The sequence below is a fragment of the Polypterus senegalus genome, unplaced genomic scaffold (assembly GCF_016835505.1).
Source record: "Polypterus senegalus isolate Bchr_013 unplaced genomic scaffold, ASM1683550v1 scaffold_4412, whole genome shotgun sequence".
Classification (NCBI taxonomy): Eukaryota; Metazoa; Chordata; class Cladistia; order Polypteriformes; family Polypteridae; genus Polypterus; species Polypterus senegalus.
The window spans coordinates 1-20334 of NW_024381290.1; the positions used below are offsets into that span (position 1 = coordinate 1).

A 20334-nucleotide genomic window follows, 5' to 3' on the forward strand; every position below is an offset into this window, starting at 1 on the left:
CACTCTGTTACAGTTTAATGGAGAGAGAGTTGTTAGTTTGGATTTTTGATGAGCATTACAGTTGTGTGAGAGGATGTGACTTAAAAGGATGGAACGCATTTAGAGGGACATGTTGGGTGACTGATTTGTGTTGCTCTGAGAATAGCAATCTGTGTGTGTGTGTTGGTAAAATATTGTGGTTTATGAAGACACTTGAGATGAGAGGACTACATTGTGTCAGCTTAAGCCTCTCCCATGTTTCACACAATCTTAACATATATTAACAATATTGTATGGATGTTATGTGGGATTATCTGATTTATTGTTAAATATTTAAGCACATCTTTTTTTGTTATGTACAATAGTAATAAATCAATATATCTTGCTTTGAATACATATAAGAGACGAGGTTAAGACAGTAAAATCTAGTACAGAAGTAATAAAAACTGGCTAGTACTTTTTGTTTTAATTTTATTTTTAACCAAAAGATTTTTAAGAATTGTAACTGTTCTAGCAACAGCAAAGACTTTATTTAGTGATTGAAACCTCATATAACTTTATTTAATTATTTGTTTATTTATTTGTGTGTTTCAGTCACATTTGTTGTAAATTACTGTTTGTAAAATTACTTGACACTTTAATATAGAAATAATTTTCAATAATTCTCTCCTTAGGAAAAAAAAGCTGCCAAACTAGATTACCAAAGATGAAGACGGAATATCTTATGGTATGCTTATATGGTAAAGATACCAAAATTCATATTCTGATTGTCTACCGTTTAACACAATATTTCTTTCTTATAGAGGAACATATAAAGTTGCTTGAAGAAAGGTTTAAGACCGTGGTCAAAGAAGGACGTATCTGCTCTCCTCAAACACTTCAATATTTTGTTCATTTTAGTAAAAAACAAAATGTAAAAGTCTACAATAAAATATTTGCAGATTTGAATATGTGTGGTTATTTGTGTTTTTCCTAACTACAGTATTCTTAAAGACTGTACAGCAGTCGCGAGAGTTCACCCTTTGTCATATATAACCGTATTTTTTCTCAGTGAAATTCTTGCTTGCATGTCTGAGTAATATGCAACATGCCACTGCTGAAACTCTGTGTTTGTCTGTATATGTATGTATGGGATAAATATTTCAAAGCAAATGTTACCAAAAGAGATTTGCTGTAAATGTTAGTTATTCATTGAATCCAGACTGATTATCTTATATAGAGGTTGTCTCTTTACACTTAGTCAAATACTGGTTATTTTAACAGCTTCATTGGCTTAGGTTTTAAAAACATTTACAAGTACAGTTGATTTCTATAATATTTTCAATTAGTTTAAGAGAATGCACTAAAAATACCTATGGCCTAATCAAAGTTTTTCTTAAAGCAGATCTTGAACAATGGGAAACAAGAATAATGTATTTCTTTCATTAAATAATTCAATGTTAGAACAATTTTTATTGAACAGGTCGTTAAACCCAACCAAGTACTTCAAACTTAATCTTAATTTAGTTATTCATTTGCTATATTTCAATCATGCATAATGGCCTGGGGCAATTTATTTGTAGTCTGAGGCCACACATGAGTTAGCAGGCCGAAAAAGACACGTATGTCAATCTATACTAATAAAAGGCAAAGCCCTCACCGACTGACTGACTCACTCACTCATCACTAATTCTCCAACTTCTCGTGTAGGTAGAAGGCTGAAATTTGGCAGGCTCATTCCTTACAGCTTACTTACAAAAGTTAGGCAGGTTTCATTTCGAAATTGTACACGTAATGGTCATAACTGGAACCTACTTTCACCCATATATATGGCCATAGCCTGCAGCTCGGACGCAGTGTGAGGCGGAGTTGCATCCCGCATCATCAATCCTCCCACGTAATTGAGTGTCTGCCATATAAAGTAAATATTCGCAGGTGAAGGACTGTGCTTAGCATATTCATAAGTGCAACTACTGCGGAAACCCTCTGACGCTGAACAAGCCTTTGTACACATATCAATAGGAAAGCAAGGTGTAAAGCTTAAGTTTAAATTACGTTCATAGACACCGGGAATGCCTATTAAACATCTTAGTTTCACGAGTACCGATTTGGGTAGTGATCACTTCGATGAATGAAAACTGTTCAAAAAACGCATTACACAATTGAGAAGGCAGCAAAAGAATATGAAGCGAGTGACGCATACAAGCATATTCATAAGTGCAGCTACTGCGGAAACAAAGCACGGCATAAACCTTAAGTTTAAATTAAGTTCAAAGACACGCTGCTGCTGGCATTTGTCATGCCTACGACGAATACGATATTCGCAAGATACAAGTTTAATGAGAAGATGCAGGGTGTAAACGAGACTTTTGATCACGTTCTAACGGAGTTAAAATTGTTGGTGAAGGGCTGTGCTTATGCAAACGAAGATGAGATGGTCAGGGATAGAATAGTGTTCTGCACAAACTCTATGAAAGTGCAAGAGAAACTTTTAAGTGCCGGGTCTGAGCTAAAATTAAATAAGGCCGTGGACATTGCAAGATCGCACAAAATATTCACGAGATACAAGTTTAATGATAAGATGCAGGGTATAAAGCCTCAATGCTAAAGACCTGGCGAAGTCATGAAGAACATGGAAGGACGAGTTCACATTATACACAGAACTTGCAATGCCAGAGGGAGAGGAAAACATTACGGTCAGATTATTCCATTATCTTATAGGAGAGTGTGGCAGAGAATTATTTCAGGCGCTGACCGGTGATGTAAGACCTGATGAGTTAAACATGAGCTTGATGATACGTAAATTTGATGAACATTACAACCCGAAAATAAACGAAACTGTAGAGAGGTTCAGATTTTTTTCAAGAAATCAGGCAAGGGGAGAAAATATAGACGACTACGTCACAGATCTGAGAGTGTCTGAGGCACATGCAATTTCAGGGAGATTAAAAGTTCCCTTAAACGTGACCGAATTGTGTGCGGAACCAGTGATGCAAGTTTGCAACAAAGATTACTGAGAGAAGAAAAACTGACTTTATAGAGGTGCATACAAATATGCAGAGCCACAGAACTGTCGAATGAGGACACCAGAACAGTCACACGGGCTTCCCTATTCTATACTTCTCCCAGTGTGTCTCTCTAAACCCTCCGTGCGGGAACATTATCATAAGGCTTAACAATCTTATTGTTACACCTTCTACATGCACCCAACCGTCCTTATCACAGCGTCTTCCTTGCTTTACCACTGGCTGCTTCTTTCCATTCACCTTCCTAGCTCTTTATTTAAACAGTTTTCCTTCACACTTTTCCACTCCTTCGCTGTCTTCTCCCAAATACACGCCTCCTTGCCTTTTAACAGTCAGTTCCCCTTACGTCACACCATGGTATGTTTAGCACAAGTTAATACCAGGAATGGTTGTTAAACATCTAACATTCACGAGTACCGATTTGGGTAGTGAACACTTCGATGAATGAAACCTGTTATCTTTATAACGGTTGACAAACACGGAATGTAACTTCAAAACAACACGCCCTCCAAATATGAACCTGATTGAAAGAAATAATAATAATCAAATCCTTGATGACAGCAACACTCATAACAGTGACAAAACAATTACATTGACAACTAGGTTATGTTATTTTTAAAAATGTTTCCTTTTCTTTTACATAACTTCTTTAACACACTACTTCTCCACTGCGAAGCGCGGGTATTTTGCTAGTAGCGAATATAATGAAGTTTAGGTATAAAGCTGTGTTTATCATATCCTGTATCCATCCATCCATCCATTTTCGAACCCGCTGAATCCGAATACAGGGTCACGGGGGTCTGCTGGAGCCAATCCCAGCCAACACAGGGCACAAGGCAGGAACCAATCCTGGGCAGGGTGCCAACCCACCGCAGCATATCCTGTATATGATGGTGAATTTAAAAATTCACTTGCTATACTGAAATTATACACAATGTTCTAGAGTTATTTACTTCTCGTTTCAGGCTTTATTTGGTTTGAGAGGCCAAACAAGATTCAAACGTCCATAGTGAATGTACAGAATTGTAGGTAAAAAATTCGGTTATTCTATACCATGTATGACAGTCAATTTAGGTATTCATTTGCTATACTGCAATCATGTATATAATCATGTAATTGGGCTGACCATAGATGTACTCACATTCCTTTCCCACATCTACTTCTGCATTTCACGATCGAGGTACAAGACGGAGTGCAATGTTTTTCGAATGTTGCCTTTACCGTTACCAGATTTTCACAAACCACCTGAAGACTGAATTTGGTTGACGGCGCAACATTGACATAGTTCATAATTCCCACACTCAGAAGGTAGAGGACTGCGCTACATCAGAGGGGTTTGGTTTTAGCATCGTCAATTCTTGCTGAATTTCCGCAGAGGTTGTTTTCTTTGCTCATACTAGGTATACAACACTTTCCGGGTTAATTTTTTTCTGGCTGGAACACCACTGAGAAGAAATGAGAATGGGTACAGGCACCGTGAAATCCCTGCTTTTCCCTATAGGAAATGATCAACTGCGAAGCTAACCTACTGAAAGAAACATTAAACCGTTAAAAATAAACATTTAATAAGAGAAAAATTAGAAGAAATAAAAATGATAGAAATGATTAAAGGTAAAACTCTACATCCTCCTTGGAAATTAAAGATTGAATTAGAAATGGGAAAACTGCTGATCCCAGGAGCCAACCAGTGCCGTCAGTTAATGAACCCGTTGTCTTTTGAGAAGCTTGGAAAACAAAGAAACACCTGGTTTTCTTGAAAACTCCCCGTACTTTGCCATCCAAACAAGAACTGAACTTGTCGCGACCATTCCGATCTCTGCTGTGTTTAATAAGGAGAGACCAACCACTGACCTCCTTCTCTGGACATTAAGAATGTTGTCTGATGCGGAGACAGCGCCATCTTTGGCCAAAACTGGCATGACGCCCAACTCCAGATCCCCTCGCTGAGAGAGACGTAATAGTAAGCAGCTGAATTTTCATGAACGGCATATGCCGAGAGAGAAGAAACTGTGTATTACTAGCAGCAGAAATACCCCATCCTCACCAAGGAGGGAGCAAAGACTGACTTTGGTTGACGGCGCAACATTGACGTAGTTCGTAATTCCCACACTCAGAAGGGAGAGGACATGCGCTACATCAGAGGAGTCTGGATTTAGCATCGCCGGATTCTAAAACAAAGAGCCGTTGGCGTTCTTTCCGTACTCCTTCATGTTGCGTCTCGCCGAAAAAATATCACTGTCGCGATCGGACAAAGCCATTTTGATTTACCGTCCGGCAGGAAGAGGCTTTCCAGTACCCCATTCCTGGCTGGGAAAACTTGCCGACGATACAGAGAAGAAAGAAGCCAGTGACTACTGAAACCTTGGAATTAGTCGGGAAACGGAAGGCAATTGGGCTGACCATAGATGTAACTCACATTCCTTTCCCACGTCTCCTTCTGCATTTGACGATCGAGGTACAAGACGGAGTGCAATGTTTTTCGAACGTTGCCTTTACCGTTAACAGATCTTCCCAAACCTCATAGGAGCGCTGTACAGCATCAGCCAAACTTCATTTTTCTGACTTTATGTGATACTTCAATGGAGGAATCTTCGTTGACGTGACAAATGCCTGTGACATATTTAGGAAGAAAAGAGGAGCGCTTCCACGATTTTGCGTGTCATCCTTGCAGGGGCCATGCTAATCTTCTCTGTATCGCTCCAATTTTAGTTGATGTACTGCCTGAGCAAGTACAGATTTGGGGGGAAGGCTCTGTGCTTAAGTACGGGGGATGCACCACCTCGTCAGACCATTGTGGTGTAATTCGCTTGGCCGTTCAGCTCTATTTCTCAGGTTGCAGTCTCTTCTAATGGTAAAATTCCACGAATAGCAGTGTGGAGAAGAAGCAGACAATGCCCAGTGTAGCATCCAGCCTCTCTTTGCCATTTTCCAGTGTAAATTTCACAGAGAGGCCACCTTGGCTTTATGCTAATTCCATATCAGATGTGCCCCGCGCCAGGGGCGGGCCGCGTTTGTGGGCGTGGCCGCCGTGACTTGCTGAATTTCCGCAGAGGTTGTTTTCTTTGCTCATACTAGGTATACAACACTTTCCGGGTTAATTTTTTTCTGGCTGGAACACCACTGAGAAGAAATGAGAATGGGTACAGGCACCGTGAAATCCCTGCTTTTCCCTATAGGAAATGATCAACTCCGAAGCTAACCTACTGAAAGAAACATTAAACCGTTAAAAATAAACATTTAATAAGAGAAAAATTAGAAGAAATAAAAATGATAGAAATGATTAAAGGTAAAACTCTACATCCTCCTTGGAAATTAAAGATTGAATTAGAAATGGGAAAACTGCTGATCCCAGGAGCCAACCAGTGCCGTCAGTTAATGAACCCGTTGTCTTTTGAGAAGCTTGGAAAACAAAGAAACACCTGGTTTTCTTGAAAACTCCCGTACTTTGCCATCCAAACAAGAACTGAACTTGTCGCGACCATTCCGATCTCTGCTGTGTTTAATAAGGAGAGACCAACCACTGACCTCCTTCTCTGGACATTAAGAATGTTGTCTGATGCGGAGACAGCGCCATCTTTGGCCAAAACTGGCATGACGCCCAACTCCAGATCCCCTCGCTGAGAGAGACGTAATAGTAAGCAGCTGAATTTTCATGAACGGCATATGCCGAGAGAAGAAACTGTGTATTACTAGCAGCAGAAATACCCCATCCTCACCAAGGAGGGAGCAAAGACTGACTTTGGTTGACGGCGCAACATTGACGTAGTTCGTAATTCCCACACTCAGAAGGGAGAGGACATGCGCTACATCAGAGGAGTCTGGATTTAGCATCGTCGGATTCTAAAACAAAGAGCCGTTGGCGTTCTTTCCGTACTCCTTCATGTTGCGTCTCGCTTCGAAAAAATATCACTGTCGCGTATCGGACAAAGCCATTTTTGATTTACCGTCCGGCAGGAAGAGGCTTTCCAGTACCCCATTCCTGGCTGGGAAAACTTGCCGACGATACAGAGAAGAAAGAAGCCAGTGACTACTGAAACCTTGGAATTAGTCGGGAAACGGAAGGCAATTGGGCTGACCATAGATGTAACTCACATTCCTTTCCCACGTCTCCTTCTGCATTTGACGATCGAGGTACAAGACGGAGTGCAATGTTTTTCTAAGCGTTGCCTTTACCGTTAACAGATCTTCCCAAACCTCATAGGAGCGCTGTACAGCATCAGCCAAACTTCATTTTTCTGACTTTATGTGATACTTCAATGGAGGAATCTTCGTTGACGTGACAAATGCCTGTGACATATTTAGGAAGAAAAGAGGAGCGCTTCCACGATTTTGCGTGTCATCCTTGCGCAGGGGCCATGCTAATCTTCTCTGTATCGCTCCAATTTTAGTTGATGTACTGCCTGAGCAAGTACAGATTTGGGGGGAAGGCTCTGTGCTTAAGTACGGGGGATGCACCACCTCGTCAGACCATTGTGGTGTAATTCGCTTGGCCGTTCAGCTCTATTTCTCAGGTTGCAGTCTCTTCTAATGGTAAAATTCCACGAATAGCAGTGTGGAGAAGAAGCAGACAATGCCCAGTGTAGCATCCAGCCTCTCTCTTTGCCATTTTCCAGTGTAAATTTCACAGAGAGGCCACCTTGGCTTTATGCTAATTCCATATCAGATGTGCCAGCCCCAGGGCGGGCGTTGTGGGCGTGGCCGCCGTGACTTGCTGAATTTCCGCAGAGGTTGTTTTCTTTGCTCATACTAGGTATACAACACTTTCCGGTTAATTTTTTTCTGGCTGGAACACCACTGAGAAGAAATGAGAATGGGTACAGGCACCGTGAAATCCCTGCTTTTCCCTATAGGAAATGATCAACTGCGAAGCTAACCTACTGAAAGAAACATTAAACCGTTAAAAATAAACATTTAATAAGAGAAAAATTAGAAGAAATAAAAATGATAGAAATGATTAAAGGTAAAACTCTACATCCTCCTTGGAAATTAAAGATTGAATTAGAAATGGGAAAACTGCTGATCCCAGGAGCCAACCAGTGCCGTCAGTTAATGAACCCGTTGTCTTTTGAGAAGCTTGGAAAACAAAGAAACACCTGGTTTTCTTGAAAACTCCCCGTACTTTGCCATCCAAACAAGAACTGAACTTGTCGCGACCATTCCGATCTCTGCTGTGTTTAATAAGGAGAGACCAACCACTGACCTCCTTCTCTGGACATTAAGAATGTTGTCTGATGCGGAGACAGCGCCATCTTTGGCCAAAACTGGCATGACGCCCAACTCCAGATCCCTCGCTGAGAGAGACGTAATAGTAAGCAGCTGAATTTTCATGAACGGCATATGCCGAGAGAGAAGAAACTGTGTATTACTAGCAGCAGAAATACCCCATCCTCACCAAGGAGGGAGCAAAGACTGACTTTGGTTGACGGCGCAACATTGACGTAGTTCGTAATTCCCACACTCAGAAGGGAGAGGACATGCGCTACATCAGAGGAGTCTGGATTTAGCATCGCCGGATTCTAAAACAAAGAGCCGTTGGCGTTCTTTCCGTACTCCTTCATGTTGCGTCTCGCTTCGAAAAAAATATCACTGTCGCGTATCGGACAAAGCCATTTTTGATTTACCGTCCGGCAGGAAGAGGCTTTCCAGTACCCCATTCCTGGCTGGGAAAACTTGCCGACGATACAGAGAAGAAAGAAGCCAGTGACTACTGAAACCTTGGAATTAGTCGGGAAACGGAAGGCAATTGGGCTGACCATAGATGTAACTCACATTCCTTTCCCACGTCTCCTTCTGCATTTGACGATCGAGGTACAAGACGGAGTGCAATGTTTTTGAACGTTGCCTTTACCGTTACAGATCTTCCCAAACCTCATAGGAGCGCTGTACAGCATCAGCCAAACTTCATTTTTCTGACTTTATGTGATACTTCAATGGAGGAATCTTCGTTGACGTGACAAATGCCTGTGACATATTTAGGAAGAAAAGAGGAGCGCTTCCACGATTTTGCGTGTCATCCTTGCGCAGGGGCCATGCTAATCTTCTCTGTATCGCTCCAATTTTAGTTGATGTACTGCCTGAGCAAGTACAGATTTGGGGAAGGCTCTGTGCTTAAGTGCGGGGATGCACCACCTCGTCAGACCATTGTGGTGTAATTCGCAGCGTTCAGCTCTATTTCTCAGGTTGCAGTCTCTTCTAATGGTAAAATTCCACGAATAGCAGTGTGGAGAAGAAGCAGACAATGCCCAGTGTAGCATCCAGCCTCTCTCTTTGCCATTTTCCAGTGTAAATTTCACAGAGAGGCCACCTTGGCTTTATGCTAATTCCATATCAGATGTGCCCCGCCCCAGGGGCGGCCGCGTTTGTGGGCGTGGCCGCCGTGACTTGCTGAATTTCCGCAGAGGTTGTTTTCTTTGCTCATACTAGGTATACAACACTTTCCGGGTTAATTTTTTTCTGGCTGGAACACCACTGAGAAGAAATGAGAATGGGTACAGGCACCGTGAAATCCCTGCTTTTCCCTATAGGAAATGATCAACTGCGAAGCTAACCTACTGAAAGAAACATTAAACCGTTAAAAATAAACATTTAATAAGAGAAAAATTAGAAGAAATAAAAATGATAGAAATGATTAAAGGTAAAACTCTACATCCTCCTTGGAAATTAAAGATTGAATTAGAAATGGGAAAACTGCTGATCCCAGGAGCCAACCAGTGCCATCAGTTAATGAACCCGTTGTCTTTTGAGAAGCTTGGAAAACAAAGAAACACCTGGTTTTCTTGAAAACTCCCCGTACTTTGCCATCCAAACAAGAACTGAACTTGTCGCGACCATTCCGATCTCTGCTGTGTTTAATAAGGAGAGACCAACCACTGACCTCCTTCTCTGGACATTAAGAATGTTGTCTGATGCGGAGACAGCGCCATCTTTGGCCAAAACTGGCATGACGCCAACTCCAGATCCCGCTGAGAGAGACGTAATAGTAAGCAGCTGAATTTTCATGAACGGCATATGCCGAGAGAGAAGAAACTGTGTATTACTAGCAGCAGAAATACCCCATCCTCACCAAGGAGGGAGCAAAGACTGACTTTGGTTGACGGCGCAACATTGACGTAGTTCGTAATTCCCACACTCAGAAGGGAGAGGACATGCGCTACATCAGAGGAGTCTGGATTTAGCATCGTCGGATTCTAAAACAAAGAGCCGTTGGCTCTTTCCGTACTCCTTCATGTTGCGCTCGCTCGAAAAAAATATCACTGTCGCGTATCGGACAAAGCCATTTTTGATTTACCGTCCGGCAGGAAGAGGCTTTCCAGTACCCCATTCCTGGCTGGGAAAACTTGCCGACGATACAGAGAAGAAAGAAGCCAGTGACTACTGAAACCTTGGAATTAGTCGGGAAACGGAAGGCAATTGGGCTGACCATAGATGTAACTCACATTCCTTTCCCACGTCTCCTTCTGCATTTGACGATCGAGGTACAAGACGGAGTGCAATGTTTTTCTAACGCTGCCTTTACCGTTACAGATCTTCCCAAACCTCATAGGAGCGCTGTACAGCATCAGCCAAACTTCATTTTTCTGACTTTATGTGATACTTCAATGGAGGAATCTTCGTTGACGTGACAAATGCCTGTGACATATTTAGGAAGAAAAGAGGAGCGCTTCCACGATTTTGCGTGTCATCCTTGCGCCTAAAGAATTCCGATCTTCTCGGCGACTCTGTGCCGTGTTTGTGCCGAAGTTGTGGGATGATTGACAAAGCAAGTGCAACGCCGCAGCGATTGGTCGAGTATGCTCTTGTGCCGATAATTTTGTAAACATTTATTGGCTGAAAAGAGAGAAGCGTTTCAAGTTTTGTTGGGAAAGACCCGCCTCCCGTGTAAAAGCGGTGATGTCATGTTTCAAGTTTCAAGTCTCATCTTAAAGTGGGGCCCGCTGATACAATTGAAACGGTGCTATTGATGTTACTCTTAGTGCACAAAATACAAGGATTATAGCGAAGTGAAATAAAACAGATGTGGTTGAATGTAATGAGAATTTATTTGTTTTGTACATATTAATAAAAGTATTCTTTTTTTTTTGTATTTTATTAAACTGGTTTCAGTAATATAAATATCTGTAAATAGTCTGGGCAGAAAGAATTGCGTTATAATGATGTCTGTTAGTAATAATAATAATAATAATAATAATAATAATAATAATAATGCCAACAAAAGCAAAATGCAGTGTAACCATAGTAGTTGTAATATTATTAAAGGCCTTAAAAAAAGTGTGTATTAGTATTACCAACCATTATATTTAATTTTTTGTTTTTTCCCTTTTACTTTTTCAGAATTGAGAATTAACTCTTTTTTGGGTATCTGTTACCATGGCTGCCACTAGTATACCTACGTGAGTCTTTGTTTGTAGTAGTAATGTTCCTGTCAAAGGAAAGGTTTCTTTCTTTAACTGACGACTGGTTGATTGTGTTGTTTTAATAGACCCAACATCACCTCATGTGTGTTGACATGTAAGTATTCATAGGTTAAATAAGACAAAGGTTAATTCAAAAAAAAAAAAAAAAAGTTTTTGGGATATTGGGCTTGGTGCCTATAGAATTTGTTCAAAGGTGGTGGTTTCTCATCCTGTTGTTCCCTTGTTCATTGTTTGCATGCTCAGTTACTCTTTATTTTGTCTCTGTTGGAGGCAACGTCGCTTGGTGCACACTAAATGGAAGTTTCAACCTACTAGTTGTTCCCTGAAGGCCAATTTGTAATATTCTGAAATTTCCTTTAATTTCAGTTTTTGGTAACCTAAACTTTAAATGTCAAATGTCTGCCAGTTTCCTGTGGATCCGTTTCAGGTCGTTGCATTCCAGCTGGTTAAATTGGAAGAAAAACGGGTGTTGTAAAACTTTGGAATGGAACTGTAACTTTCTCTTGGTTTATCTGATTTTTCCAGCTTGAACCCTGTGCCAGAGTTCCGCCGCGAGACCTCCGGTGAACTGACCCTCAAGGCCTCCACCGAGGCGGTCCAGGTCGCCAAGGCAAACCGCCTGAGCGGCTCTGTGCCGTTCAAGGTGAAGTCGGCCGAGACGGTCAGGGAGCAGGCCAGGAGACGCGTGCGGGCCGCAGGTGGTGACCCCGGGGACTCCAAGCTGGTGCGCAGCGCCAGCGAGCTCCAGTTTGGACAGTACCGGGCCAGACTTTAAATGGTTGCTGACCCATGACCTCGGCTATGCCGTCATGGTGTTGGCAACCCACCTGAGGGAGCGTGAAGATGGCCAGGTGTCAGATAGCCCGCTGGCGGGCAATAAGAACGCCCTGGAGTCCTACGCCTGGCTCTTTCCCGAAGTGAAGGCGGCCATCCGCCGTCGACGGGGAGACGGGTCGGCTGGGGCTCCGGACGAGGGCAAGAGGCTCGTCGGCTTCGGCCAACACGGACACCTGACGTTTGAGGCCCTTTACAATACAGCAGATCCGGAGGCCAAGAGGTGAGAAAAAGAATTTTGGGTGGGGTCTGAGGGGAAGGGCCCAGCAAGGTAGTGGGACCCTGCTTCCATTTGTTCAAGTGTTACCGTTTCTGCTGTTGTACCCCAATGCAGTTACATCAAATGGCTCAGGCGTCAGACCACCAAAGTCGGCACCAGGATGCATGCGCTCCAGCTCTATGTGCGGCGAAGAGACGAGGCGAAGGCAGCAGAAACCTCCTCCCGTCCCAAAACCACCACCGTTGACCCCAGCGCTCTCTCTCTGCAGCAGCCTCCGCCGTCGAGATTCCGGATGACGTTGCTTTCGCCAGCATGGAGCTGGAGGCTGGTAAGTGACAGCCACCCATGGAAACTGGTGGTGGCTCCTTCACTTTTTCTGTTTAACCTGTTATTTGTTTGAATTTGTAAACAACCTTCCCCAGCATCTACCTCCCAGTCTGCAACCAGTAGAGGGCCAGTGCCATCCCAGCGCTCCCAACCGACGGCTGATCCGGGAAAGCAGCCCAAAGCGCTATCTGTAGCCAGGAGAGAGGTGAGTTAAAAGGATGCGCTTTGTATGAATTGCATTGCCGGGAAAGGAAGAGGCCCTGTCTGATTCTTTTTGTTTGTTTTTGTGTTGGTCATGCTCTCTGTCTCTGTCTCTGTCTGTCTGTCTGTCTGTCTGTCTCTCTCACACACACAGCTACTTTTGCCCGAGGGCTGGAGGAGTACATTACCCAAGGAACAGCACAAGTGGGTAAGCCGGGCCCTTTTCACCACTGGCAAGGACGGAAAGCCTGTGCTGACCTCCAACCTTCGCCTTTGGTGGTTTCCTCCCGGCCCCCGCAACGTGCACCTCCAGCCCCCGACATCGGCCGACACCTTTTTTCAGCGCCCGTTCTTCCTGTGGATGCCGTACCGCATGTGGGGCTACAAGCTGTCCTGCACGTGCAGCCACAGGTTGTCGGGAGCGGACTCTACAGGACCGTCCGGAGGGTCCTGGATACAGGACGGATGGTACTTCATGGCCACGGAGTACCTAGAGTGCCGGCGCTGCAGGAAGAAGGTGGCGGGCTGGTCGCAGGATATCCTGGATCAGCTGCACCACACCCACCGGGATGACTTTCCAGCTATCCTGACTTACAGGTCAGACAAGGAGTCTCTGAAGGCTAGGTCAACTCTCCACAGGTACACGGGCAGTCCTAACGTCTCTGTTCTGTCTAACACAGGTTATCCTGCGACGTAAAGCTGATTGGGCAGATGAAGGAGCGCACGCTGGGCAATGGGGCCACCCGGCTGCGCAGATATCTGCTCGAGCAGCACACCAGCTCCTGGTTGAAGCGGTCCAAAAGTTCATGCGCAGCCACCAAATTTATCACACGGGTGTCGAGCCACCTGCGGCCTCGCTGCTTCTACCGCGGATGACCCGGTGCCCAGTACAAAGTGGTTGTTGTCCGTCTATGCCAGGGAGGTGGCTTCGAGGATAGATGAGATCAAGGGCCGGATCACCTCCATCTTTGGCTCAATCCTGAAGATGGACTCAACCAAGAAGGTGAGCGATATCGCCGTCTGCTCCCCTCTCTCCTTCCTTCCTTCCTTCCTTCCTTCCTGCTTACTGTCGCTCTTCCTTTCATTGTTCAGGTGACCAAGAAACTCGCCGGTGCGCGGCAGGAACAGCAGCCTGGGTGACCAACGTGGGGAACGAGCACGGCCAGGTCCTTATCAGCGTCCTCACTGCAGCCGAGGCGCTGGCCTGCACCCCATGGCCACCGGGCTGATGCGGCGATACCGTGATGCCAGTGTGTCCCCGCCTCTGGTCCTCTACGTGGACCGAGACTGCTGTTCCCACGGGGGACCCTCCAAGGTGTCCCTCTTATTCCACCAGTGGGAACAGCTGGTGGTGCGGCTCGACGTGTGGCACCTGATGCGGCGCTTTGCGGCGGTGTCACCACGGAGAGCCACCCACTATATAGCCTGTTCATGGCGGCGTCTCGTTCTGCCTCTTTGAGTGGGACCAGGGAGGCGCGCCCGGCGCGACTGGCCAGGGCTGGTGAGGCGGGAACGATCCCCGAGGCTCCGGCTACGGAAAGATCCCGTTAAAGGAGCTGGCCCGCCACTGCCGCCGCCGCACACGTGGCGTGCAGGAGACTGGCCGGCTCATTGACGAGATGCTGGAGGCCTTTCGGGATGCCACTGACAACATGGGTGTCCCGGTTTTGGACGCGACAAGATCCAGGAAATCTGGAAAACTCAGAGGCGCCACCTCCACTGCATCCAGGACCCACCTGGCGTGCACCTGTACATGCAGACCGGGCAGCTGGTCAAAGGGGGGATCACGCTGCCGGTGTTCAGGTGTGCGCGAGGTTCAACTTCGTTGGAGTCGTTCCACCTGCATCTGGACCCTTCATACCTGGTAAGGGTGCCCAGAAACCTGTACTTTTGACCTGTGTTGTGCGAGGGAGTGGGTGGCATTACATTTTTATCTCTCTCTCTCTCTCTCTCTCTCTCTCATTGTGTCTTTCAGGCACTTCAGCGAGTGCGGCCCACTTTCAGGCCTACCTGCCGGAAGGCCTGACGCGGTGGAACGAAGACCGTGCGGCACAAGCAGTGGAGGGAGCAGACCGTGATATGGTCTGCTACAGTGGCCAACTCCAGCACTCCACCAACGAGCTGAGCGAGATTTTATATCATAGGAAGCTCGTTGTTGATTACACCCGCCTCAGAAGTACACTGGTGAGGCAGGCGTCGAGCTGTCTGTCTGTCTGTCTTATCTGTTTCTCCCTCCGTCCCACCTTTTCATTTTATAACAGTTGCCTCCTTTTCACAGGTGAGCTTATTGGTATCCAGTACCTGTTTTCGCAGACCGGTCGAGTGCTGGAGGAAGTGATGGGCAGGGATCCCGACGCTCCGGATGGGACTGACACGGACGACGACGACAGTGTGGATGAGGGCTTCCAAGAGGTCGAGGGCCTGGAAGAGGAAGCTCTGGACAACACCGTCTTCGGCCTTGAGGAGGACTTCGCCCAACAACCGTTGTCGTCTGTCAGGTCCCAGTCGCATCCTGCCATCGGCGCCTCACAGTCTGGGCCAGCCGACCAGGAGACCTCCCCTGGAGACGAGGCCACTCAAAGCAGGTCCCACAAGCTGGTAAGTGTCTCCTGACAAGTTGTGCTATACCTGTGGAATATCTGATGAGTGCTCCCCTTTCTCACTTTTGCTCTCTTCCCCCCAACAGCATAGCCTTGGAACTGACAATGACCCAGGTTACCAGCACGTGGTCAACCTGGCCTTGAGTCTCGCTGCCGCCACCACGCCTACGTGACGCAGCAGCAAGTGGCGGACATCGCCACCCTCTGGGAACGCGATTGGAGGGCGACAAGGCCCCAGTTCGCTTTCCGCCACGCTACCAGGAAAGACTGGTGCAGGGAGGTTCCGACGCAAGCACTCGCACACCAGTGTCACACCGGGAGTGGAGAGCTTGCGACGGTAAGTGATCAACCTCTTTGGTGTGGCCTCTATCCTTTTGATTGGATATCGATGGCATGACTGACTGACTGACTGACTGACTCTCTCTCTGTCTGTCTCTCTCTCTCTCTCTCTCTCTCTCTCTCTCGGCCCCCTGAATGTTGTAGGTGTATGGTCGGCCAAGGCGGCCAAGCCGCACAGATGCCAAACATCAGCCGCCTTGTGGAGGCCGTTTGTGTAGAGCTGTCCAGGATTCACCCCGAAGGAACCACCATCTGCGGCGTGAGGGTGAATCGCTGGGCAGCTGTGATGCGGATTACATCTGCATCCGGAAAACATCCTCACAAACTCGGTACTCCTGGCCCAGACTCGAATCCAGTTATTCCCCCTCAATCAACGCACACTGGCACAATGGTAAGTACACACTGCACAAGTACAATCCACCATGCTGCTCTCCTCCCTCCCTCCCTCCCACCGTGACTTTCTTTGCTTTCTGTCCCTGTAGGCACTACACTCGCACCAGGGAGCTTCAACGGCGGGATCTGGAGTTGGCCGTGCCCCTGCCAACCAGCTCGGCCCTTGCTACTGAGCCCACCCTGCCACACGCCCACGACCCACGGGCCCCGAGCAGTCCGCTGCACAATCACTCCACTTCCTGACCCGCCTGACCTATCCGGTCAGGCAACGCACAGCGACGTCGGGGCCCGTGGATGTGGCACCAGCCATCGTAGCACCCCGTGCCACATGAAGCCCCCGCCACCCAGCCACTCTCCCCGCCGGCTGACACTGCCAGTCCTCCGCTTCCACCGCCGCAGGCAGGACCCTCAATACCACGCACCACTGCCTGGCGGCGGAAGAAAAAGCAGGAGGCGGACGAGCTGGCACGACAGCAAGGAATCCTCCCCAAACAAAGAAAAAAGATTGAAGCATACATATGTAAGAGCTGTGGCCGGCAAAAAACCAAAGAGTTCGGCCACAGCCAGTTTGGGGGGGAATTCTTTTGCTCCACGTCAGCCGGCAAAACCATCGAGGAGTGGCTGGCGGAAAAGCGGAGGGAAAAACAAAAGCGTGCAGGGGGGGATTGCCAATAAATTAATTTTTGTTTTTTTTAATCTGTAGATGGAGCCCATACGTTGCTTTTTTTTTATTTATTTATTTTTTTTTATATATATATATAACTGCCTGGCACTTTATCTGTTGGCAGAAAGGGAGGCCTGCTTCATTTCATTTTGAAGCTGTTTTACTTTTTTTTTTTTTTCCCCCAACCTTTGCAAATTACTGGCACTTTGTATTTTGGCAAGGAGGCCTCCGTCCTTTTTTAAGCTGTTTTTACTTTTTTTTTTTTACAATCTTTGCAAATGACTGGCACTTTATATGTTATCAAGGAGGCCTCCGTCCTTTTTCAAGCTGTTTTTACTTTTTTTTTTTTTTTCCAATCTTTGCAAATGACTGGCACTTTATATGTTATCAAGGAGGCCTCCGTCCTTTTTCAAGCTGTTTTTACTTTTTTTGCAATCTTTGCAAATGACTGGCAAGGAGGCCTCCTTCCTTTTTCAAGCTGTTTTTACTTTTTTTTTTTTTTTCCAATCTTTGCAAATGACTGGCAGGCTCTCTCTCTCAATTGTCTTTTTAATTTTGGGCTTCATCTACAGGTATGGCAATATTTTTATTCTATATATATACTTTTTTCATTAATTATTTTTACTATATAGTTATTTCGTATTGTTCTTTCATGCATATAGTTATTTCATGTTCTTTTTTTGATAAGTGTTTGATTTCTATTAGTTATTTCATGTTCTATTTATTGTATATAGTTATTTAATGTTTCTTCTTGTATTTGATTTCTATTAGTTATTTCATGTTCTATTTATTGTATATAGTTATTTCTCTTGTATTGTTTGATATTTCGTTTTATAAACCTTGATTGATTGAATCGTTCTGTCTGCCTTGCCTCTATCCGCGCCGCTTTAAGGGCTCTCTGTTTACCTTCCAGCGACCGCGTGGCTAATCTAGCATGCGTCCGCCTTTCTCATTTTACGGACCCGCCCGCGACCGGCAAAGCACCGGCTCCGCACACCAACTGGCCTTCTGGCCACTTACATTTTTTGCGCAGGGGCCATGCTAATCTTCTCTGTATCGCTCCAATTTTAGTTGATGTACTGCCTGAGCAAGTACAGATTTGGGGGGAAGTCTCTGTGCTTAAGTACGGGGGAGGCACCACCTCATCAGACCATTGTGGTGTAATTCGCTTGGCCGTTCAGCTCTATTTCTCAGGTTGCAGTCTCTTCTAATGGTAAAATTCCACGAATAGCAGTGTGGAGAAGAAGCAGACAATGCCCAGTGTAGCATCCAGCCTCTCTTTGCCATTTTCCAGTGTAAATTTCACAGAGAGGCCACCTTGGCTTTATGCTAATTCCATATCAGATGTGCCCCGCCCCAGGGCGGGCCGCGTTTGTGGGCGTGGCCGCCGTGACTTGCTGAATTTCCGCAGAGGTTGTTTTCTTTGCTCATACTAGGTATACAACACTTTCCGGGTTAATTTTTTTCTGGCTGGAACACCACTGAGAAGAAATGAGAATGGGTACAGGCACCGTGAAATCCCTGCTTTTCCCTATAGGAAATGATCAACTGCGAGTCCTACGCCTGGCTCTTTCCCCGGCGAAGGCGCCATCCGCCGACGGGGAGACGGTCGGCTGGGGCCCGGACGAGGGCAAGAGGCTCGTCGGCTTCGGCCAACACGGACACCTGACGTTTGAGGCCCTTTACAATACAGCAGATCCGGAGGCCAAGAGGTGAGAAAAAGAATTTTGGGTGGGGTCTGAGGGGAAGGGCCCAGCAAGGTAGTGGGACCCTGCTTCCATTTGTTCAAGTGTTACCGTTTCTGCTGTTGTACCCCAATGCAGTTACATCAAATGGCTCAGGCGTCAGACCACCAAAGTCGGCACTCAGGATGCATGCGCCTCCAGCTCTATGTGCGGTAAGAGACGAGCTAAGGCAGCAGAAACCTCCTCCCGCCCCAAAACCACCACCGCTGCTCCCCAGCTTCTCTGCAGCAGCCTCCGTGCGCCAGATTCCGGATGACGTTGCTGCCGCCAGCATGGAGCTGGAGGTTGGTAAGTGACAGCCACCCATGGAAACTGGTGGTGGCTCCTTCACTTTTTCTGTTTAACCTGTTATTTGTTTGAATTTGTAAACAACCTTCCACAGCATCTACCTCCCAGTCTGCAACCAGTAGAGGGCCAGTGCCATCCCAGCGCTCCCAACCGACGGCTGATCCGGGAAAGCAGCCTTCGCAAACGCTATCTGTAGCCAGGAGAGAGGTGAGTTAAAAGGATGCGTTTGTATGAATTGCATTGCCGGGAAAGGAAGAGGCCCTGTCTGATTCTTTTTGTTTGTTTTTGTGTTGGTCATGCTCTCTGTCTCTGTCTCTGTCTGTCTGTCTGTCTGTCTGTCTGTCTCTCTCACACACACAGCTACTTTTGCCCGAGGGCTGGAGGAGTACATTACCCAAGGAACAGCACAAGTGGGTAAGCCGGGCCCTTTTCACCACTGGCAAGGACGGAAAGCCTGTGCTGACCTCCAACCTTCGCCTTGTGGTTTCCTCCCGCCCCGCAACGCAGCACCTCCAGCCCCGACATCGGCCGACACCTTTTTCAGCGCTCGTTCTTCCTGTGGATGCCGTATCGCATGTGGGCTACAGCTGTCCTGCACGGCGCGTGCAGCCACAGGTTGTCGGGAGCCGGACTCTACAGGACCGTCCGGAGGGTCCTGGATACAGACGGATGGTACTTCATGGCCACGGAGTACCTAGAGTGCCGGCGCTGCAGGAAGAAGGTGGCGGGCTGGTCGCAGGATATCCTGGATCAGCTGCACCACACCCACCGGGATGACTTTCCAGCTATCCTGACTTACAGGTCAGACAAGGAGTCTCTGAAGGCTAGGTCAACTCTCCACAGGTACACGGGCAGTCCTAACGTCTCTGTTCTGTCTAACACAGGTTATCCTGCGACGTAAAGCTGATTGGGCAGATGAAGGAGCGCACGCTGGGCAATGGGGCCACCCGGCTGCGCAGATATCTGCTCGAGCAGCACACCAGCTCCTGGTTGAAGCGGTCCAAAAAGTTCATGTACGCGGCCACCAAATTTATCACACCGGGTGTCGAGCCACCTGCGGCCTCGCTGCTTCTACCGCTGATGACCCCGGTGCCCAGTACAAAGTGGTTGTTGTCCGTCTATGCCAGGGAGGTGGCTTCGAGGATAGATGAGATCAAGGGCCGGATCACCTCCATCTTTGGCTCAATCCTGAAGATGGACTCAACCAAGAAGGTGAGCATATCGCCTGCTCCTCTCTCCCTCCTTCCTTCCTTCCTTCCTTCCTTCCTGCTTACTGTCGCTCTTCCTTTCATTGTTCAGGTGACCAAGAAACTCGCCGGTGCCGC

At 46.7% G+C, this 20334-nt stretch overlaps 3 non-coding genes and 1 pseudogene across 3 annotated transcripts; all 4 read right to left on the reverse strand.

Annotated features, from left to right (window-relative positions):
- Positions 1-5611: 5611 nt before the first annotated feature.
- Positions 5612-5717, reverse strand: LOC120520551. Its single transcript, XR_005631876.1, has one exon. It is a non-coding gene; the product is annotated as a U6 spliceosomal RNA (small nuclear RNA).
- A 1571-nt stretch (positions 5718-7288) lies between these two features.
- Positions 7289-7396, reverse strand: LOC120520546. The gene has a single exon (XR_005631872.1). It is a non-coding gene; the product is annotated as a U6 spliceosomal RNA (small nuclear RNA).
- A 1566-nt stretch (positions 7397-8962) lies between these two features.
- On the reverse strand, positions 8963-9070 carry LOC120520550. The gene has a single exon (XR_005631875.1). It is a non-coding gene; the product is annotated as a U6 spliceosomal RNA (small nuclear RNA).
- An 8931-nt stretch (positions 9071-18001) lies between these two features.
- Positions 18002-18071, reverse strand: LOC120520548 (annotated as a pseudogene).
- Between the last annotated feature and the right edge of the window lie 2263 nt (positions 18072-20334).